This window comes from Myotis lucifugus, unplaced genomic scaffold (assembly GCF_000147115.1).
Source record: "Myotis lucifugus unplaced genomic scaffold, Myoluc2.0 scaffold_130, whole genome shotgun sequence".
Lineage (NCBI taxonomy): Eukaryota > Metazoa > Chordata > Mammalia > Chiroptera > Vespertilionidae > Myotis > Myotis lucifugus.
The window spans coordinates 2,635,680-2,660,221 of record NW_005871178.1 but is presented as its reverse complement, the minus strand read 5'-3'; the positions used below and the strand labels follow the sequence as shown (position 1 = coordinate 2,660,221).

General features: G+C 39.0%; 1 long non-coding RNA gene across 1 annotated transcript in view; it reads left to right on the top strand.

The window, feature by feature from the left end:
- The first annotated feature begins 307 nt into the window (after positions 1-307).
- Positions 308-24,542, top strand: part of LOC106698043 — a 45,714-nt gene continuing 21,479 nt past the window's right edge. The window contains exon 1 of the long non-coding RNA XR_002830578.1: positions 308-815. This is a non-coding gene — a long non-coding RNA (uncharacterized LOC106698043). The remainder of the gene's footprint in view (positions 816-24,542) is intronic.

Sequence of the window (24,542 nt, the reverse complement as noted above, 5' to 3'; positions counted from 1 at the left end):
GGGGAATGTGCGCCGGCGGGCGCGCCCCGGCTCCTCCCTACGCCCCCGGGGCTGTGCGGCCCGCGTTCCAACCAAGCGAGAACGGAGGGAGGAGCGGGAGAGCAGGGAGGCGGGCGGTGCGTGTGTGGCGCCCGCGGTTCCGGGTGGAACAAGCGTGGGAGCGCGCCCTGCGCAAGGCTGGAGCCGAGGCTGCTGCTCCGGAACCTGCGCCCCGCCTTCTCCCGGAATGTCTCGCCTTTTTTTTTTTTTTTTTTTTTTTTTTAAAGATGGTCAGGCTAGGTTTTCGCATTTAGGGTTCCCCCCTGTCCGTAATCCAGAACGGAGGAGCCACTGACCCCTTTGGTTTGGCCTTTACCCTGCACACCCCTTCCGGTCCCCTTTCTTCACACCAGCCATTGTCAGCACATCACTGGAGAACGTGGGGCAGGAGGAGTTGCGGGGAAACTGAGTTCTGCCTTGGGACCCCTTTGCTTTTCCACGCAGCCTCTAGGAGGGGGGAAAGAAAGACCTGACCTTTCATGTGAGGACTCTAACCACCTCGCCCCCTCCGCCTCAGGTGTTATTAACTCTCCTCTTTGAGTGGCGGGGAGGTGAAGGTCCAACAAGATCATCTGTGGACCCAGGGCTTGGAATGAGCCCGCTTAGAACCTCACTTTTGCTCCCTGCGAATGGTTCTGTGGCTGACAAAGGCCCCCAAACTGGAGTCTTGGCAGAGTGATTAGGACCGAGATCCCGACCCAGCGGTTCTGAGGAGTGGTCCGGCCCCTCACTAAGGCCAAATGGATTGGAAAGGCAAACAGAGTTGGAGAAACTAGGTAAGTGGTACCAAATTTACTCTGTACTGCTGAGTGGATTTTCTAATTCTCTTCCATTCTTCTATCCAGTTTTCCACCGTTGCTTATACAAACTCTTTCCCTCCTCTCACCACATCTCCACCTTGACAGCTCTAGCCGCCTTCTCTTCAGATTCACTAACATGAAGTAAGCCCTGAACCTTTTTGCTATTGTGGGGTCTACTCTCTGACTGGGGAGGTTGGAGGATCTCCCCAGCTAGAGTTTTTTTGGTAACTAAAACCTCACAATAAGAGCTTCATTCTTTTATTATCAGCTATCTTTGAAGGGATAATAAACTAAGCTTAAATTGATACAGCTATCTTTGAAGAGATAATAAACTAAGCTTCACAAACCATATACTACACTTTAGTATGAATGAGCTTACCAGCTCCTTTCCAGAAAGTAAATTTTGAGAGAAGGAAGGGTAGAGGGATAGCAAGGTCATTGTGTGCTAAGGAAGATATGAAGAAATGTCAAAAAAAAAAAAAAGGAAATTAAGAAAGAGGGGACATAGATTTTCATCCCAGAGTAAAAAAGCTGGAAGTACTCAGACGTCCAACATGAAAGGAATAGTAAGTATATTATGGAACTGCCATGCGATGGTACATTATGCAGCCTATAAAGTTCATAAGGAACTTTATGAACTTTCTAAAGCACATGTTACAGTATTATGAGGGGGAAAAGGAAGATTAAAATTGTATTATATACAATTTGATCACAACTATATAAAGCAAACATGTAAGACAAAACCACGAACTTAGAAAAAAGTCTAGAAGGAAATGCACCAAAAATTTAACAATTGTCATCTTTGAGTGATAGTATCATTATTGATTCATTTTGCTTTCTATTTTTCTGTATTTTCAAAAATGTTTATTTAGCATACACATGCCTATTACAGTTGTAATGGCAGTATTTAAGAAGTAAACAGATCCCAATGGGGGGAAAAGTGGACATATATAACACTTTCAACAATAAAGAATTATTTTTTTTAAAGAAGTAAACAAATCCTGAAGAGAGAAAAAAGTGGAAGAAACTAAAATGAACTTTTTATATCACAGCCTCTTGAGGTATAGTAAGAAAATTACATCTTGGTTTTGGGAGTAGAATATTTAGGTTTAAATCTTAGCACCACTACTTACCAGCTGGGTGACCTGGTCAAGTTGCTTACATATTTTGTCTCCGTTTCTCTATCTGTAAAATGGGGGTACTGTAAGAATTGAATACAATGTGTATAAAATACTTAGACCACCCCTGGCCCATGTGGCTCAATTGGTTGGAATGTTGTCACACACCTCAAAAGGTAGTGGGTTTGATTCTTGGTCAGGGCACATATCCAGGTTATAGGTTTAATCCCTGGTGAGGTGGGTACAGGAGGCAACCAATTGATCTTTCTCTCTCTCTCTCTCTCTCTCTCTCTCTCTCTCTCTCTCCCTCCCTCCCTTCCTCTCTCTCAAAAAATCAATAAAAGTAAATATATATGTATATATTTTAAAAGGACTTAGACCAGTGCCTAGAACACAAGAATTATTATCACTAGTTTTACTTTGAGTCAACCCTCTCTCTTGTTGCCTGCCTTTTGTGTATATATATCCTGAACCACTTCAGAAGCACAAGAACACTTGTATATTGATCAGTAGTAATTGCCCTTTAGAATTGCAACGAACCCTAAATCTATTGCACATTCATGCCTAAAGCCCATATAGTACACATCTGTTTGTTGCTTATTTAAATTATACAAATTTAAAATAGTGCAACATAAAAAGATAAATAAAGTCTAAATATATACACTCCTTTTGAAATAATGGAAATCTCCTAAATGAAAAGAATCTAAAAAGTTCAAAGTGGGTGGGCCAAGTGAATTATAAACTGCATTTATGCTATTGCTACATGGCTGTTCCTCTTTAGCTGGTAATAATTAATAAGCAAATAGTTCTAATGCACTTATGTGTTAGGCATCTTTTTAAACCACTCTACACATATTAACTCATTAGGGTTCCCACAACAACTTAATGAGGTAGGGACTATTGCTACCTCATGAGGCTGTTTAAAGAATCAATCAAATGAGATCTTGTGTATTATCATCATCTTCACTTAACAGGAATCTAAGGCAAAAAGAGATTAACTTGCTTAAGTTCTCTTCATTAGTAAGAGGAGGAGCAAGGATTGGACTAGGTAGTCTGCCTCAAGCTAAATGCAGCAATCCATGCCTTAAAACTTCTACCTCTTATATACGGAACAAATACAGAATTGTTATGGGAAAATTACTCTTGAGTTATGTGAATTTTACTTTATGCAAGTTCCTCAAGAACCCAGCCATCCATAACTAAGATGTCCTAACATGCTGTGCTCCACTGGAAACTGCATGCATTTCATAGGGTCAACGATTGAACTCTCAAATTTCTGTCTTCATTGCTGCTATTGGCACCTAATTCTGTATGATTTATTTACTTAAAACGAGAAATGGTATAGGAAGCATCACTTTTGGGAGGGGGTAGAGTAGAAACCCCTAGTGCTTAAATTTAATTCTTTTACTTTCTTGGCCTGGGATAGTCATGAACACAAATGATCTCAAACTGGACATGTATTCAGAGGCATTTCCCTCTTCCCGAGGGAACTTGAACACTCAGATGCTGGAACAAAAACTTCACTCTCCTGGTATACGAATTTAAAGTCAAATAGAAAGAGTTGTTAGGAGTCCCCTTCACCCCCAAAAGAATGTAAACATCTCCCTTTTCCAGGTCCCTCAAATTCCTTCCTCTGGCTGAAGTACACCTTTGGTCAGTTCTTAACTAGATTACATTTGGCCAGTGTGCTTTTTTAAGTTTTTAAAAAACATTTCAGTAACTCTGGCATTTCCTTTATTGTTATTCTTTTTTTTTTATTGTTGACTCATGAAGTCTGTTGTTAGTTATTACAGAAAGAAATCTTTGACTTTGCCACACAAAGTTAAAGCAGCAGGTAACAGCCTGGTTTTACATATCAATTGCGATAGAAATGAAAAAAGACATTCAGAAAAAAACAATCAGGTATCAGCTTCTGTGCATTGCTAGAAATAGTTTGCTGGTTGCATTCTACCATCATCAAACATATTCAGTTGGCTGCTTTGTCCTCGTGATGTGGTAAAGGGGAGAAGGAGGTCATGGGGTACCAGAGTCTCCTCCAGCATCTACAACTGTGTAGACATTCATGACCAATGGATGGTAAGAAGGATGCTGTCAACATATTCAGACACTCTTTTTAACAGTCTCTTCTATATCTTCCAATCTTGTTCTGGATTTAATTTATCTGAGACTGAAATTAAAGAATAAAAGAACTGTAACTCATTAAACCTTCATAATAATTCTTCAAGCAATATTTTATAAAGATGATTTGTTCTGAAGAGACAAATATTAGATGTCCTTCAACTCTTGGATTAAACAGAACTTTGCTCCATAGGCTTTATTGCTCACTCTGACAAACTGAAGAACAATCCCATTTCATTTTAGAATATGAAAAAAAGTTATCTTCTTCATAGAATCTGTGTGTGCTTAAACAAGTCATTTTACCTCTCAGCACCTCAGTTTCCTCATCTGAAGATACTATTTAGACTAGAGTAATAAACACAAATGGTCAATACATATTTGAAATATATGAAAAAATTTTCAGTGTCATTAGTAGTCAACAAAATAACAATTTTTAAAAATATATATTTTATTGATTTTTTTACAGAGAGAAAGGGAGAGGGATAGAGAGTTAGAAACATCAATGAGAGAGAAACATCGATAAGCTGCCTCCTGCACACCCCCTACTGGGGATGTGCCTGCAACCAAGGTACATGCCCTTGACTGGAATCGCACCTGGGACCCTTCAGTCTACAGGCCGACACTCTATCCACTGAGCCAAACCGGTTAGGGCCAAAATAACAATTTAAACTAATATTTGTTCGCAGGCTGAGTAAAGATAGTTTAATGTAAAATCTTTTAAAATTCATAATTATAACATTTATAATTTTAACATGATAAGTTGTAAACTTAGAGAAGGTATGGAGAAGTGGGTAGTGTCACACACTGCTGGTAGTCCTAGAAAATGCTACGACTTGTCTGAGGATAATTAGACAATTTGTAACATTTTCCATCAGAAGTGTTTATATTCTTTAACTCAACCATTCTACCTCTAGAAATCCATACAAAAAAATAATCAAAGAACTGTTCATCCCAGCTCAGTTGGAAACAACCTAACTGTCCAGTAAGGTGGATTGGCTAAAGATTGAGAGATTAGGATTTGTTACAGAAGGAATTAAAAAAAAAAGTACTAACATTCCTTTTGCATGCTATCCAAGATTATGTACAGGAAAGACTATTATTGTGAGAAAGAATGTTCCATATTCCTTTGTTGGGGGCAGCAAGAACACACCAGGTGTTAGACCAGTGAGGTCAGCAACCTCCATATGGTACTTGAGTTTGGCGAGGAAAGAATTCAGAGTCAAGGCTCAAACAATAAGAGAACATTTATTTGGAAAATCACAGAGGTAGAAGAAATAATTCGTAGAAGAAATGGGCTTAGGATACAAGTTATAGAGGTAAAGGAAGGACTTATGGAGCTTAGAAGTGAGGGAGGGGGTGGAGAGAGGGAAAGACATGGGCATGCTCCCAGGAGGGAGCGTGCACTGGGTCCTCTGTCCTAAGGGTTTTAAGGGTGGATATTTTAGGAGAGGCCCCAGGGGAGATCTTAATAGAATATTCAGCAGCTTTCCAGGTCTGTCTCTTCAGGGTCTGGGTTTCCACTGATTGTAGCTGGTCCTGAGGGCAGCCATGGTGTTGCTTCTCTGGTTTTGCTGCTTTTCTGGACCTGGAGCTGAAATACAACATAAGGCCTAGATATTAACTCAGTAGAGGAAAGGTCAGGAGGTCTAAACCACATGACCAGAGATATGCTAGGGGAGGAAAGGACCCACAATTGTCCTTTGCTAGGCACCCAGGGCTTTCTGTCCTGGTGACCTTCTGTACTTGACCCATTGTCTTTGCTCTGCTCATGTCTGTCTAACTGCCTACCACACCTGCTTCTCCCTATTAGAATATCAAAATCCCAGCATGGAAAACCCATCACACAGAATTCTCCTGTAGTGGAGGGAAAATATCCTCTACCTGTCACTCTGTTGCAGCAGGAGATGAAGACATCAGGGAATTAGAAGTAAAACTCACCTCTTTCTGGTTAAGGAAGAAGGAAGGGAGAGGAGGAGAGCGATACTGGTCCTGTTTTCTCTCTCCAGGCTTCTTCCAGGAAGGGGGTGTAAGAGAAAAGAGGGGGCATCTCTGTCTCCTACCTCCCATTGGGAGGCTGCCTCCCAGGCTGTTCCTTCCCAGGCATCAATGCAAATGTGGCAGGGCAGTGTGGTCAGGCAGAGAGAGGCTCTGAGATTTCACTTCCTAACCACCTGGTTCCTCATGGCAGGCATGCTGAGCCAACGGCCATGGAATGGTTATAGCAGGATGAAGTGACCATCCTTAGAGTCTGGGGGAACCCATGTAAACTGGCTTAATGAAGAGACTCACTGGTTACTATTAGTAGCTGAGGTGAGACCAAGGATGTGAGTAAATGCCCCTCAGCTCCAAGGGAAGCCAAGAGTAAGGACAGAATACATCTTCACAGCTGCAGATTTCAACCACAAATACTGCAGGGCAAGTTGCAACCAGGAACACAGAGGATAATGCTCTGGACACCGGGATCCAAATAAGTCCACACTACAATGGGTTGTTAATTTAAAAAACTTTTTTCTTTTATTCTAAGACAGGTACTCCTCATCTCATTTGCTTGTTAAAGGGACGAGATCTTTTGTCCTACAAAATTCCTCACATTCGGATTTGGCTGAGTGCTTCTTCACAGTAGCAACTAATGAGTTCTCTACCCCCACTGTTTCCTCTAAGCTGGTGGTTAGAACTAGAGGTTTGATATTTAGCAATGATAAACTTGAACAGTGAATTCTGATATAGTCAGCCTGATTCATCTGGGATAAATTCACCATCAACCTTTTGAATATGTTTTTGGCATCTGTTGGTGATGGTTGCTTAAGACCATTTTATTTAATCCATTCTAATTCTATCATTCCTTCTGAACATATTTGCTGGAATTCTTGTATAAAAAGATTTTTTTTAACCTCATCAGCTATTTGGTTACCCTGAAATAGAGTTTGTACAGAAAAGGCAGGATCCATGCTTAATTTTTTTCTTTCTTGGTTTTCTTGATAATGAATATGGTGAACTAGCAACCTCCAATGGTGACTGATGAAATTTTGTGTTCTTGTTTTTTATTAGTATTATTATGGACATGTGGATTTATATGTTTTTTGGATGGATTAATGTGTTTCAATCAATTATAGTCATGATGCTTTTCCTTGCTCAGATTGTTCCATATTTGGTAATGGGTGCCCCTTCATTTTGGCTTCTATGTTCTTTTGACAGGACCATTTGTCTTCAATAGTGTCCTTATTTTTTGGATCAGCAAGGTGTCCCAAGAAATTTCTTGCCCTGGAACTATAACCAGCCACTTCTTCAAAGGGTCCAGGTTCCTTTTAGCTGAAAATAATATTTGGAAAATACAGTCTTGCTGATGGGGAGACTCACTGCCACTAGGTTGTCAATGATGCTAGGCCTTTTTAGTGGCTAACACTCAGAAATACATGGTTCATAGTAATAGACAAAGAAATAATGAGTTCATACTAATATTATCTATTCAAAAATTTTAATTATGGTAAAATATCCATAAAATATTTTACCATTTTAACCATTTTTAAATGTATGGTTTTGTAGCATTACATACATTCGCATTGTAGCAACCATCAACATTATCCGTCGCTAGGACTTTTTCATCTTCCTAAATTGAAACCTGTACCCATTAAACATTAAATCCCACTCCCTTTTTTTCTCCAGTTCCTGGCAACCACCATTCTACTTTCTGTATCTATGAATGTTTGCCTTTTTGTGGCAGGTTTTTTTCCATTTAGCATAATGTTCTCGAGACTGAATAATATCCTATTGTATGTATATAGCACATTTTGTTTATCCACTCATCCATTGATGAACATTTGGATTGTTTCCACCTTTTGGCTATTGTGAATAATGTTGCAATGCAAATGGGTTACAAATATCTGTTCAAGTCCCTGCCCTTAATGATTTTGTGTCTATACCTGGAAGTGGAATTGCTGGGTAATTCTTTGTTTAATATTTTGAAGAATAGCCACACTGTTTTCCATTTTCACAGCAATGAATAGGGTTCCAATTTCACCACATTCTTATCAACTCTTGTTATTTTCTCTTTGTTTTAATAGTAGCCATCCTAATGGATGTGAACCAGTTCAAATGTCAGATTATAGAGTTTTGATTAAACTTCTTTGATTTACTTTGTATAATTTTTCTCTTTACTTTGAAAATCTTGGTTCTTAAAGACATTGATTCAAGTATTTATTTCCTATTCTTAAATGTATATATTATAGTTTAAAAAGCAATGTCAATATTACTTCCAATAATAAGGCCACTGAATGCAGCTTAAGATTTCTTTGTCGTTCTCCTATCCCCAGGGTATATCCCCTGAGGGATACATAGTCAAATTACTGTTTTAAAAGTCACTTGAAATATTTCCCCCCCTTGGTTATGCTATCAGTTTGATATACAGTTGGGGCTACAGGTTTCCATTTGTTTTCAAATTTTAAAAATTGGTTTTTAAATTTTTAATAACTTTAAAAGTATATGAAACATTTACATAGTTCAGTCAAAAATATAAAGCAGCACAATCAGAGAATTTTCATTTAATCTCCATCTCCTGAGACACCTTTAGGGGGTGCCAGGCTAGAGTCATTAGATATACTTAGTCTTACAGACTTACAGAAAGGTGAAGAGGACACAATACTTTTATGAAATATCTTAATCTTTAGTATTGCTTTCTATCTAAAAGTCTCATTTTCTAATATTAGTAAAGTTATACCACCTTTAATTATTACTGTTTTCATGATATATAATTTTCCATACTTTTAAAAACCTCTCTGTCCTTCTTATTTGAAGTATGTTTCTTAAAAGCAGAAAACAGCTGGCTTTGAGTTCATTATCAGTCTGAAAAATCTTAGTTTTCCTGAATAGACAGTTCTCCAAAGAGGACATACAATAGATGTGAAAAAAATGCTCAAAGGTCATTAATTGTTAGAGAAATGCAAAATAAAACCAAAATGAGATACCATCTCACACCTGTCAGAATTGCTATCATTGTCCCACTGGTGTGGCTCATTGATTGGGCATTGACCCATGAACCAGGAAGAGGTCACTGTCTCTCTCCCTCTCTCTTCTCTGAAAAAAAAAAAAAAAAAATATATATATATATATATATATATATATATATATATATATATAATGAATTGCCTTGCTGGTGCAACTCAGTGGTTGACTGTGGACCTATGAACTGGGAGGTCACAGTTTGATTCCCAGTCAGGGGGCACATGCCAGGATTGAGGGCTCAATCCCCAGTAGCGGGTGTGCAGAAGGCAGCCAATCAATGATTCTCTCTCATCATTGATGTTTCCATCTCTCCTTTCCTCTCTGAAATCAATAAAAACTATTTTAAAAAAAGATAATTGCTATAATCAATAAATCAAATAACAAGTTTTGGCGAGGATGTGGAGAAAAGGAAACTCTTATGCACTGTTGGTAGGAATGCAGATTGGTACAGCCACTGTGGAAAGCAGTATGGTGTTACCTCAAAAGTTGAAAATGGAACTGCCTTTTGAACCAGTGATTCCACTTCTGGGTATGTATTTAAAGAAACCCAAAACATTAATTCAAAAGAATATATGCACCCCTCTATTCATTGCAGCATTATTTACAACTAGACGCCCGGTGCAGGAAATATGTGCGTGGGAGGGGGGTCCCCCCAGCCCAGCCTGCACGCTCTCCAATTCGGGATCCCTCTCCCAATCTGGGACTGCTGGCTCCTAACTGCTCACCTGCCTGCCTGCCTGATCACCCCTAACTGCCCCCCTTGCCAACCTGGTCTCCCCCAACTGCCTTTCCCCCCCACCCCGTTTTATGCTCTTTTTTGCTTTTATTGTTTCCTTTTGGCCCAATCAACTATTTTTATCATTCCAGTCAACTTGTTGGTCATACCTTCTTTATGCCTTTCGAGGTTACACTGGAGATGACTGCATTCATACAATCATTCTTGAGTTATTAGTGTTTAATATAAATTAGTACTTCTCACATAATAATAGGACCTTGGAATATATGAACTCTATCTTTTCTATGTTTATGTTGTAATGCATTTTAATTTTACATAAATATAAAACCTCATAAGACAGAATTAGTAGTACTAGTATTAGTATTATTTTTATATATTCCATGTTCACTTAGGTTTACTCATATATTTACCCTTTCTGGTTCTCTTAATTTCTTCCTATATTCTGTATTTCTGCCTGAGATCATTTTTCTTTTTCTTGAAGAATTCCTTTTAATAGTTCTTGCTATGTTGGTCTCATGGCAATGAATTATGTTGGTCTCATGGCAATGAATTATCTTTGTCTTTGTTTATCTGGAAATGTCTTTGTTTCACTTTCACTTTCAAAGTATGTTTTTGTTCTTGTTTTAGTTCCTGCTGTGGCCCAATGCAGACACTTCATGTCCCAGGGCTTGTGCTGCCCCGCTGGTGATGGGCCCCTGATTCCTGACTCTCTCTTCATGCCCATGTACCAGCTTTGACCTACCTGAACTATAGGAGGGTGTTTCTTACTGGCCTGGTAACTGTGGACCAGTTCTTACCTGGGAAACCCAAAAAACCTTTTCACAATCCATTGGGCTATAACCACATCTTCTCCAATTAGGCTTCTATTCCAGCCTTGTGGAGAGGGCTTTCTTCAAAGTTTTGCCATCCTTGGGTACTTTCCTCAGGGCTGTTGTATTGTTTAGCATTCTCCTTATATCTTCATAGTTACTCCCTTGATGGAATTAGTAATTCTTTATATCAGACTTTCCTTATTTATATCACTGTGTGATTTCTCTCTACTTGGGTCTTTAATGATATAACTGCATCCCCAGAATAAACCCTATTGGTCATGATACATTATCTTTATTGGATATGTATTATTCAATATATTAGATTTTTTTTGGATTAAATTTGCTAATATTTTGTTACGTTTCACATGTATGTTAGGAGGAAGAATGTTCTATTTTCTTTTAATGTCTTTGTCTACTTCTGGAATTAGGGAAATACTGGCCTCATAAAATGATTTGGTGTTTCTTCTCTATTTTCTGTAAAAGTATGTGTAGGATTGGTATTATTTCTTTCTTAAAGGATGTATGGAATTCACTAGTGAAGTTGTCTGGGCCTGGAGTTTCTTTGTGGAAGTTGTTAAACATGAATTCAATTTCTTTCATTGCTAATGGCCTGCTCAGGTTTCTATTTCTTCTTGAGTCAATTATCAATAATGTGTGTCTTTCAATGAATGCATCCATTTCATCTAAGTTGTCCAATATATTGGCATAAAGTTGTTCACAATACAGTATACCCTTTTATCCTGAATGTCTTTTAGGTCTGTAGTGATGTCCTCTCATTCTCTCCTGATATTGGTAATTTGCATCTTCTCTTCATGTTTTGCTTAATGAGTCATCTGGGTAGGAGCTTGTGAATTTTATCAGTTTCACTCCCTTAGAACCAGATTTTAGGTTTATTGATTTTCTGCATTGTTTTCCTGTTTGGTAGGCCACATTTTGACACTTCTTCATCTCTGTAATCTTGTACTCTAAAATCTTGGCTGCTAAGGCAATTTTTCTAATGATGTCCAATGAACACAATGCCTTCAAATAGATTTTATTTTTGCATTCTTTCTGGCTATTCAAGTTGTTCTCAGCAGGAACACATGCTACTCCATTACAGCCAGAAGCAGAAATCTGAGAGGAATAATTTTGGGAGGCTGGTATTGCAGGCAGAGCACTGATTTGGAGGCAGGATTCGCAGGTTCAGACTTTTCTCTGTTGCTTACTAATATGCTATTAATAACCTTGGGCGAGTCAACTTGACTAGTTTTCGTTTCCTTGTATGTAAAATGGGGATAACAATAATATCTCACACCACAATGTTTTTCTAAGTATTAAGTAATTTCAACATGAAACTTTTATGAATTATAACACATTTTATAAATATGTACAACTGTGGATGCCTTGAAGGCAGGGACTGAGTCTTTTTTATCATGATTCTTCAACACCTAGCACAATTCCTGGAATATATTTTAGTGTTTAATAAACATTTGTTGAGCTCAAACAAAGCTATTTTACATTAATAATTTAAAATTCTCACATACTGGCTCAGAATAAATGTATACTGTATGCCCATGGTTATTGATAATATCTGAATTAATCTAGGTCGTGCTGACTTGTTAATTATCATTATTTAGACTAAAAATGTATACTATATGTAAATTTCCTGTATTATTCTTATAGAGTTATCCTCTTTCTGGTCACAAGTAGAAAAAAGTGCTGAAAGAGCAATATACAGTGGGAAATCCCCAAAGATTGTCTCCAAGGAGGAGGAAGAGGTAGAAACACACCCTGATTCTGGTAATGCTGGAGATGGAATGTACAAATATAAACTGAGGTTCCTGAGAGATGTGTCACTGAAGTGTGTAAGCTCTCATCTTGTGGCCACATCTCTTTACATTGGGCTCCTGGGTGTGTCCAGAGGAATTAACTACACTGCTTTCAGGTGACAGGTTTGTGTTTGATCTTAACACCATTTCTGTTTTATTTTGTTGTTTTTTTCTTCCACATATCATCAGTTTTAAATTCAAGGTGAAGCTCATTCAGGCTATGTCAGTTTTTCCCAGCTTCAATATTCTGCATATCACCTTCATAATTCTTTTCTCCATCTACGTACTGCTTATACTACTAAGATTTTTTTGAACTTGTTTTTTCCTAAATGAATGTGTCTTAAAAGAAACTTAATGTCACAATCACCAATGGAAAATCAATACCACTTTTCGAGATTATAGTAAAAATAAATAATAGTAAAAACAATTTTATTAATTGCTACAAAGAGGCCATTGCCTACTGATTGTGAGCCATAAGCCTGCTCTTTATGAACATAAGCAACAGAGAGGTGTTAAAGCCTTTCTAAGTTGAGTTGTTATCCTTGCTATAATTTTTAAAAACTTGGAAAAGAATTGAAAAGGAGTGATTTCTTCCTTAAGTGATTCCATTTAATTTAATGATTTGCCAGCATGCTACCTAAAGGTATTTCATGTACCACACTTTGTGATATACTAGTTTAGATAATCTCCAAGGTCTCTTTCAGCTTTCAATATTTATGGTGTTTCAAACATTTTCTCTTCCAGTATTTGTGTAGTTCTCACTCAATCTGTCCTTGACTTATATACATCATGAACAGACAATTCCTTTTCATCAATGACCATCTCTGCTCCTAGTGTTGAGAGTCACTATGAAAACAATTGGGAATTTCATGTAATAAATAGAAAAAGGGGGGAAACCGAAAATCAGGAAGTGATTGAGAGAAGGCAACTCAGACAAAAGTCATCCTGCTTTCTTTCTTTTAAAAATATATCTTTTTATTACTTTTCAGAGAGGAAAGGAGAGCGAGATAGATAGGAACATCAATGATGAGAGAGAATGATTGATTGGCTGCCTCCTGCACAACCCCCCACTGGGGATTGAGCCGGCAACCCAGCATGTGCCCTGGACCAGAATTGAACCCGGAACCCCTCAGTCCACAGGCCAACGCTCTATCCACTGAGCCAAATCAGCCAGGGCCATCCTGCTTTCTTGACTTAGAATAATTTCATATATTTTCTCAAACATTTTCTTTTAATTCCCTTGCACATTTCCTTTGAGTGTTATTTGAGTTAAAATAAGCATGTTCTTCACAAAAACAGACATGTAGGAGGATTAAGAGGTTGTTAGCCATCTATCCCTTACTATAAATTAATCCAATATGCTTATTTCCTTAATACCTGAGATTACCTACATTGAAGGAAAGGGGATTAAATAACTTTGATGAGTAGTGTCTTTTGGGAGTCTAGGGAGCATAAGAGGAGAGAGAATTGGTTGAGAAGTCATGGAGAGGCAGAAGAGACATAAGGAAGGCAAGTCCCAAAAGTTTAGTGTGGTTTAACATTTTCTCTCTTTCCCCTTGTTCTCACTCCGTCACTTTAATTTCTGTTCTAGAGACCCAGAAGTCAGGTTAGTACAGTCTTGACTTCTAGAGGTAAAATTATACAGTTTACCTACTTCTTAGGTTAAGTCAACTTTTATAGGCATGAGTACTCCCCACCATTAGTAAAACTATGTCTAAGAAAAAATGTACTGTGTTCTGTAACATAGTATTTGGTAACCTGAGAACTGTCTGTACAGTGCCCCACACACAAAGGGGAATTAAGAAGTGTTATTACTTCTGTCTGCCTTTGTAAATCTCCAGTGGGATAGAAAATGTCAGGCAAATTGTTAGTACAGACATGGATTTTCCCAAGAAAACAGTTCAATTTTACATATAGTGTTGCTGTGTGTTTTAGGTCCTGTTTTCCTATTATGCTAAGTGCAATGGTTCTTTTGATGACTGTCAAGCACGTTCTATCTAGATCAGCGCTTTTCAAACTATCTGTGGTGAAGGATAAGATTCTTTCTTTTTTGTTTTTGTTTTTTTGTTTCTGATCTGTGGCAGACCAATCCTGGCATGCAGCTTGGGCCACATTTGACTCACCATGCCAATCTAACAACACACCCAGGACTGTTGCCTCGCTCAGCTAGACAACTTGTCCAGTCTTGAGCTTGGATGTTGCTGGCAATGTCAGATTGCATAAGAGTTTATACACACGTATTCCTAATTTCTGGTTTATCTAATTGAAGACTAGTGAAAAAAGTTCACCAACCACACTTTGTGTAGACTTGGTCTGGTAGGTATGCTCTGAGAGTTTCTCTTATAAAATGACAAGATCCCTCCAACCCTGGGAAGTCCTTTTATTGACCTAAAATCAATGTAATCTAACATTCCATCAACAAAAATTATCTGAGCACTACTGGTTTGTAGTATGAATTTTCCAACTCATTTGGCATACTCTTGTTGCTATTTTCATTCTTTTGAACTCTACCAGAAAATTGGGAACCCAGAAAATCTATAGATCTTATTATTATATTTTACCAATGATAATATTTATATTATATAAACATAATATGTAAAATAATTTATAAAGCTTTATTCTGTCAGGTTGTTATGATCCCTGAGGTTTTAGAACTTTATAACAATACACATTTATTTCTTGTTCATGCTCTATGTCCATCATGGGTCTGTTTTAGCTCAGCTTCAATTTACCTTCGTTTTAGGACCCATACTCAGAAAGTAGTCCAAGTTGGGACACTGCTGGTCTTGTGCTTAGAGAAAAGAGAAGATGGCACCATGTGATGACTTCTAAAACTCTCCCCAAAAGTATAAACATTACTTTCTCTCATATTTCAATGGCTGACAAGTCACATGACCAAGGCTGAAGTCAATGAATCAGGGATATGTAACTTTCCAGAGGGAGGGCCTGGAAGGAAGGGCAGCAAAGAATTCAAGTACTGATAACATCGATGTCACTCACTGTTAAAATCGAGTGAGAGTTGGCAAAAGAATAGAGAGGCGTTCCATAATCAAGAAAGATGAAATTGCTTTTACTACTTTCAATACCAATTTGAGAACATTGTACTCTCTTTTCCAGTTTCATTGAGATATAATTGACATATAACATCATATAAGTTTAAGGTATACAATGTAATGATTTGCATATGTATATATTGTGAAATGATTACCACAATAAGGTTATTTAACACATCCATTACCTCACATAGTGATAATTTTTCTATGTGTGGTGAGAACTTTTAAGATCTGTTTTCTAAGCAACTTTTAAGTATATGCCAAGACCAATATCAAGGAGTTTTCTCCCTCTATGTTCTCTTTTAGGAGTTTTATGGTTTCAGGTTTTACATTTCAGTCTTTAATGCATTTTGAGTTAATTTTTGTGAATGGTGTAAGCCGATCCACCCTTGCTGCTTGACGCAGTCGTTGCAGGGAAGAAACATCTGCACAGCTTATGTTTCAAGGGACCTGGCGTATATGGCATACTGTTCTTAATATGTTTGCTCCCCCTCTTAATGCTATGTGTTTTAAACAGGACCACCTCTTTGAGAAAGGTTGTTTCCCCAGGTGAGGATTTTTATCAGTAAAACCCCTTAACTAAGTGCCAGGTGGGTAGTTAATCACTTTAACTACGAACAATCATGCTTAAACTACATAATCTTTATTTAGAATAATCTCCTTCAGTTACTTCCTTGTAGCTTAATAGAACAATAGAGTAACCTTGGAATGGAGATAAGAAACGCCCTAACCTTTGGAATAGAATGGATAGGATTAAGATCAAATAGTATAAATACAGATGTAAAAGGACAACAAAGTGTAGGAACCTGGCTAAGAGGAACCTCGCCATGATGATCACCTGAAGGCTGCCTCCGTGTCATTCCTTCTTCACCGACTCCGTCCACACCTTGGGGGACCCCTGGACCTGTTGGGGCTAGACCCCAACAGTGGCCCAGTTTCATTTTTTTCCCCATGTGGCTGATTAGTTTTCCCAACACTATTTATTGAAGAAACTACCTTTTCTTGATTGAGTATTCTTGGTTTCTTTGTCAGATATGTAGATGACCGCATATGTGTGCATTTATTTCTGGGTTCTCAATTCTGTTCCATTGATCTGTGTGTCTGTTTTATGCCAGTACCATGCTGTTTTGATTACTATGACTTTGTAATATAGTTTGAAACCAGGAAGCATGGTGCCTCCAGTTTTGTTTTTCTTTCTCAGGATTACTTTGGCCATTCAGGGTCTTTGTGGTTTTATATATATATATTATTTTTTTAAAATATATTTTATTGATTTTTTACAGAGAGGAAGGGAGAGGGATAGAGTTAGAAGCATCAATGAGAGAGAAACATCAATCAGCTGCCTCCTGCACACTCCCTACTGGGGATGTGCCCCCAACCAAGGTACATGCCCTTGACCGGAATTGAACCTGGGACCTTTCAGTCCTCAGGCCGACGCTCTATCCACTGAGCCAAACCAGTCAGGGCTGTGGTTTTATATTAACTTTAGGATTTTTTTTTCTATTTCTGTAAAAATTATCATTGGGATCTTGATAGAGATTGCATTGAATCTATAGATGGTTTGAGGCAGTATGGCCATTTTATTTATTTATTTATTATTTTTAAAATATATTATATTGATTTTTTACAGAGAGGAAGGGAGAGGGATAGAGAGTTAGAAACATGGATTAGCTGCCTCCTGCACACCCCCTACTGGGGATGTGCCCGCAACCAAGGTATATACCCTTGATGGGAATCTAACCTGGGACTCTTTAGTCCACAGGCCGACGGTCTGTCCACTGAGCCAAACTGGTTAGGGCAGTATGGCCATTTTAACAGTATTAATTTTTCATTTTACTCTGTCTTAAAGGCTTTGTAAGATTAGTTCGTTGAGTGTCATAAATGGAAAATGTATTCCCTATGTTAATTATAGATTTATATTAAAAAGAGAAACATCTTGGGAATTTATCCATCTCTCTAGAGCAGTGGTCGGCAAACTCATTAGGCAACAAAGCCAAATATCAACAGTATAACGATTGAAATTTCTTTTGAGAGCCAAATTTTTTAAACTTAAACTGTATAGGTAGGTACATTGTTATTAACTTAATTAGGGTATTCCTAAGCTGGCCTTTCCTAAAAACGTCCTCAATCTGAGGGGTCAACCTCAGCGAACGTACCCCCACTTCTTTTAACGCCACTTCTTCAAAATAGACTTGCCCAGGCCGAAAACCGACTTCTGTGCATGGGCCACGAAGTTTCAATCGCACTGTACTTGTGCTCCCGCACTTGGTATTTTGTGGAAGAGCCACACTCAAGGGGCCAAATTGCTGCATGTGGCTCGTGAGCTGTGGTTTGCCGACCACTGCTCAAGGAGTATTTGAGGATGACATATAAATAAGCATGACTATAAAGTAAACATGAAAGAGAATAAAATCCAATCTTTTTTTAAAAATATATTTTATTGATTTTTTTACAGAGAGGAAGGGAGAGGGATAGAGAGTTAGAAACATCGATGAGAGAGAAACATCGATCAGCTGCCTTCTGCACACTCCCTACTGGGGATGTGCCTGCAACCAAGGTACATGCCCTTGACCAGAATGGAACCTGGGACCCTTGAGTCCGCAGGCTGACGCTCTATCCACTGAGCCAAACCGGTTAGGGCAAAGTCCAATCTTATGTTCACTCAAATTATATCTGAGGTTTCAAAATTCAACATCTTTTATCTCTATTTGGTTTATTTTAGAAGATGAGGATATCACAAAGAAAGAGTAATATATTCATGTTCTGAGACTTGTCAGAGAATTCCTGCTTTGGTAAATTAAGATGGGACATGTACAATTCCCAGAGAAGAAGTCAGACTGGTATTAACAGTTCTTTAAAATTCTTAGTTCTCTAAGGATAGAAACAAAATTTTCTCAAACCTTTCTTCAAATAGGGCCCTTTTCATATCAAAGGATTAATAATCATCCTTAAACACCTAACATACAGCCATGGACTAATTAGGCCCATTTGGGGTTAGGGCTCTCTAAGATCTCTTATATTTTAAAAATACATCAGATTTGAAATGCCTTGTCAGAACTAGAAAAAAAGAACAAGGACAAATCCCCCTGTATGCAGATACAGTGGGGCCTTGACTTACGAGTTTAATTCGTTCCGTGACGGAGCTCGTAACTCAAATTACTCGTATGTCAAATCTTAAAGTGAACGAGTGAGACACGTGATGCTGGGCTGATTTGTGGAGTTCACTGTGACGTTCGCTGCGCCAACTAGCGGTGGGGTATCTGAAGCTGGCTCATAACCCGAATTTTAGCTCGCAACTCAAAGCAAAAAATCAGCCAAGAGACAGCTCGTATCTCGAAAAACTCGTTAGTCGGGACACTCGTAAGTCAAGGCCCCACTGTATGCAGTGTGTGTGTGTGTGGGGGGGGATGTCTTTATTTGCTTCTTTCCTTTACCTCCTTACCAGTGATTTTTTAAAAAAATTTCACTTTGAGTCTATGCTATTCCCTTAAGCTCTTCTTGGGATGGCTTTTTCTACTTTCTGTTTTGAGAGATATTAACAGTGCATTTTCTTAGGAGCCCCAATGTTTAAACTTGGGAAAAATAATTATGTTGTTTTAGCAAGAATATCCAGCTACTTGTTTTAAATATATGTGTGTACAGCTAGGGAGTGTGCATCTAGGGAGTGTGTCCTGGAGAAGTGCCACATGGGCGTGCACGTCCATTTTGGAAACATGATGGTAACCCATTATATTTATTTGGCTTTATTTTTTATATTAACCCTCACCTGAGGATATTTTTTCATTGATTTTTAGAGAGAGTAGAAGGAAGGGAAGGAAGGAGAGGGAAGGAAAGGGGGGGAGGAGAGAGAGAGAGAGAGAGAGAGAGAGAAGAGAGAGAGAAAGAGACATATCAATTGGTTGCTTCCTGCATGTGCCTGGACCAGGACTAGTGATCAGACCTGCAGCCCAGTTATGTGCCCTTGACCAGGAATCAAACCCATGACTGGTAACCCATTATTTTGTATAGAAGTTACAGTATGTGCAGAATTCATTTACCACATCCTCTTATTTGATCTGCTTTTGACACTACTTCTGTGAAACTAGGACTTTCAACCCCATTTTATAATTAATGATTAAGTTACAGACCCAGTGTTGGGGAGATCAGCGGTGACTTCCTCCTGTCTTCTTTCTCCATTCACACCTATTTCAGGAGTGCCCATGTTCTTACATGACAGCCTGAGACTGATCAGTCTATCATTGATCCATCAAAATACCCTTTTCCTTAGTCATGGTTATTGGTCTAAAGATGAGTACTTGACCTGAGCTATGTTAATCAGGGTCTATCATTAGGATTTTAGAAACTGGAACTGAGAATTCACCTCTTCACTGGCATAAGCTTATAGAGTATTTGTCTGTCTCCAGCATTCCACTGAAAACAGCTCTTGTCCTGGTCACCTATGACTTCCTTGTGGTCATATCTAGTGGTCAATTCTCAGGCCACATTTTTCTCCATCATTCAGCAGTATTTAGCAGAGTGGATCACTTTCTCCTCATTCATTTTCTCCAGGTGGCTTCTGGGACACCAGTCTCTCTTTCTTCTCCTACTTTGCTGGGCATTCCTTCTCAACCTTCTTTACAGGCTTGTTCCCAGCTCCCAATCTCTAAATGTTGGAGAGCTCCAGAGCTCAGTCTTCAAACCTCTTTTATTCTCTATTTTTGGCTATCTGGATTCTCTCCTCTTTTACCTCCATCCAGAATACTCCAGAATATAATGTTGACTACCTTCAAAATATATTCAGTGTATGACCATTTCTCACCAAGTCTACCACAGAGTCTCTTATCTAGATTATAGAAATAGCCTCCTAAATATGCTCCCTGCCTTCACTTTGCACTCCTACAGTTTAATCTCCATCAGCCAGAGTGATTCTACTGAGACATAACTCAGATCCTGTCACTTCTCAGCTCAATATTTCCCAATGACTTTCCATCCCAGAGTAGAAGCACAAGTTTTTACAATTATCTTGAGTCTACATGGTCTGGTCATTGTCACCTTTCTGATCTTGTCTCTTAGCACTCTCCTTTCCCCCACTTCTACTCTAGCACACTGGCCCCTTGCTTGTCCTTGAACATGTCATGAGTATGTTCCCCTTTAGAAATCTTTGTGTTTGGTTTCACCAGATATTCTTGTTACTTTCTCCCTAACTTCTTCCTTTGTTCAAATATCACCAAATATTAGAAGACATTCTGTGGCTACTTTTATAAAATAACTAACACCACTACTGCCGCTTGGCACTCTTAACTCCTTATGCTGGCTCTTTTTATCCATAGCAGTGACCACTACCTGGTGTACTGTTTGTACTTTTGTTTATTGTGTGACTTTCTCCACTCCATGAGAACATGAGTTCCTCAAGGGCCAACATTTTCCTTGTCACCACCATGTTCCTAGCACTGAGAATGCTGGCTATGGTGTAGTCAGGCTCAAAAGCAACAGCAGATCGAGTGAGTAAATGAATGTAACATCTATAGCTGCGGAAGGCCAGGTTTTCTAGCAAATAGAGAAAGCCAGTCTGCAATAAGAGAGACCAAAGCCAGCATGCTGTGTGGAGCAGACACCAGGGGAAAGATGGGTACTGGCTGAGCTTGAGTCCCGGATAGCTCTTGGTGCTCAGGTGCTTTCCTGATCTCCTGAAGTTTGGTGGCTCAATCCTCCCGTGGAGTCTATGGACTTTTGTGTGTAAGTTCACTTGTTGATAGATGTGTATTTGTTGTTCATAATTTGTATCTTTACCTTTTTCTTCTTCTTTCTCTTCTTAAAGGATACCTTTCAGCATTTCATATAATACTGGTTTGGTGGTGATGAACTCCTTTAGCTTTTTCTTATCTGTGAAGATCTTTATTTGACCTTCAATTCTGAATGATAGCTTTGCTGGGTAAAGTAATCTTGGTTGTAGGTTCTTGCTATTCATCACTTTGAATATTACTTGCCACTCCCTTCTGGCCTGCATAGTTTCTGTTGAGAAATCAGCTGACAGTTGTACGGGTACTCCCTTTTAGGTAATTGACTGTTTTTCTCTTGCTGCTTTTAAGATTCTCTCTTTGTCTTTTGCTCTTGGCATTTTAATTATGATGTGTCTTGGTGTGGTCCTCTATGGATTCCTTTTGTTTGGGGTTCTCTGTACTTCCTGGACTTGTAAGTCTATTTCTTTCGCCAGGTAGGGGAAGTTTTCTGTCATTATTTCTTCAAATAGGTTTTCAATATCTTGCTCTCTCTCTTCTTCTGGCACCCCCATAATTCGGATGTTGGTACGCTTGAAGTTGTACCAGAGGCTCCTTACACTATCTTCATATTTTTGGATTCTTTTTTCTTTTTGCTTTTCCGGTTGGGTGTTTTTTGCTTCTTCATATTTCAAATCTTTGACTTGATTCTTGCGATCCTCTAGTCTGCTGTTGGAACTCTGTATAATTTCTTTATTTCAGTCAGTGTATGCTTAATTTCTAGTTGGTCCTTTTTCTAACCTCGAGGGTCTCACTAGATTTCTTGAGGGTCTCACTAAATTTATCAGCGGTTTCTAGAAAATTTTCGAAAAACCTTATAAGTGTGGTTTTGAACTCTATATCCAGTAGTTTGCTTTCCTCCATTTCTGTCATTTGTGACCTGTTTCTTTGTCTCCGCATTTTGGCTGCTTCCCTGTGTTGATAGAGTGGCTTTCTGTGCTAGGTGTCCTATAGGGCCCAGTGGCTCAGCCTCCCCAATTACATGAGGTGTACACTCTTGGTGCACCCCTTTGTGGGCTTTGTGCACAGTCTTGTTGTAGTTAAGCCTTGATTGTTATAGGTATCACTGGGTGGAATTGACCTCCAGGCCAATTGGCTGTGAGAATCAGCTGTGTCTACAGTGGGAGAACTTCTGTGCTGGAGACACCCTTCTGGGGCAAGAATTGTTTCAGTGGGGCTTTGGTGCTCACTGAGTCTGCCCCCTGAGTTTGTCCCTTATGGATCTAAGGCGTTGTAATCTGGATGGTCCCACTCTGACCACTGGGTACACTGGTTCTTGGATCTAAGGAGGTGCTAATCTAGTCTCTGCCTGAGGCTACCCAGAAGGAGCTATGGAGAGATCTGCAGATTCCTCTTCTTTGTTTGGGGTTTGGAGGTGCCCAGATGAGGCCCAGCTGTGAAGCAATGCAAGCTGCTGTGGGGCCTTGGGACTTCTTTTGGATGTTCTGAGTCTCTCTGACCCAGCTGCAGTTTGTTAGGTAATTTTCAGATTGCAAAGGGCCAGGCCTTTCATATGCAAAAGCCTCTTTCATATGCAAAAGCTTGGGTGGGGCAGGGTTTCAGGGGATCAACAGGGTGGAGCAAGCAGCTATGGCTGCTCCTCAGTCCTACCCTAAGAGGCCCCGCATCTCAGTGTCCCGTAATCTCGCTGCAAGCACCTCTGAGAGAAAGCCGCCCTCGAGCTCCGACCGCTGCCAGAGAGTCCAGTTTCTCCCCGTATGAGTCTGGGTCCCCAGAGACTCGTCCAGAACTGGAGTTCAGAGCACTCAGGAGCTTGTGTCTCCCTCCCGATCGAAAAAAACAACCGCGTCCTCAGTTGCCAGCCCTTTCCACGTGCGCCTCAGTACCTCTGCACTTTACTTCCGTACCTCCTCTGAGTCTCAGTGTGCTTTTCTCTTTCCTTCTAGTTCTAGGATTTCCACTCAGCCAGCCTTCCTGTGGTTCTGGATGATGTCCATTTTGTCTTTTAGTTGTATTTTTGAAGTGGTTGTGCAAGGCAGCAATTTCCGGTGTTTACCTATGCCACCATCTTGGTTTCTCCGGTTTTGGATTTTTTGAAGTATATTTTTATTGATTTCAGAAAGGGAGGGAAAGGGAGAGAGATAGAAACATCAGTGTGACAGAGAATCATTGACCTAATGCCTCCTGCAGGCTCCTTATTAGGATCGAGCCCACAACACAAGGCATGTGCCCTTACTGGGAATCGAACCATGACCTCCTGGTTCACAGGTTGACATACAGGTTGAGGCACACCAGCCGGGTCAGGTGTTTCTGCAGTTCAATGACCTTATGTGATTACAAGGCCTGAAAATGTATGTGCCAAAATCCACTTGAAACAAAGTTACAGAGGGCATCAAAGGTGAATGATGTTGTTTCATTTACTAATTACCTGCTTTACTCCTGCCAGAGGGTTTAATCAATCTCCTTAATAAATATATATTTGTAGAATCCGGAAAGGAATAAACAACACATGACCTTTGAATGCCTCACTTCATGATGATATTAAGAACAGAGTTTTAAAGAAAATGATTCACAAAGGACAGGAGAAATCCAATAATGTTAGGTTAGAATGAATGTTAAACTTTATGCACCCAAAGAAATCAGAGAAATGATATGATCTACCCAAGGTAACTTGGTTAGGCCTAGAGTTAGGGTTAGAACTAGAATCCTAATTCCCAAGTCTGTTTGTTCCTCAATCCAGGCTGTTTATACTGCAAAAGATGCCTAATTCTTCTTTTTTTTTTTTTCTTGCCCTTTCATTGCTGTTGTGTTTTCTGGGATTATATATAGCTACTAGTGGCCCAGTGCATGAAATTTGTGCACATTAAAAGGGAATTAATTAGAGGAAATATTTTAATATTGCTATTTGCCCTTTCTCTATAATAGAAGTGTGAGAGATGAAAGGAAATTAGTAAAATGTATATGAAAATAATATATAAATTTATTAATAAATAAACAGTAACAAAAGGATATAACAACAACAGAGGCATATATAAAAACAACAAAAACGATATGAAAACAACAAAAACATGATATGAAAACAACAGTGATGCAAACAATGACTGATACAGTGATTAAACTTATTCTAATATCTCCCTGTACACCACATTAAGAGTGAAAACACTTTCAGAGTGCTTGACTAATTTCCCTTGTGATGAAGTATTTAGAACTTTAACTTTAATGTCACATGCTCTTTGAACTCGAGAGAAAGCAAACATATAACTGACCATGTGCAAAAATGGGTTCAGGTAGGAATATCCCTACTCTCTCTAGAGTTTGTCCTTGTGATTTATTAATAGTCATC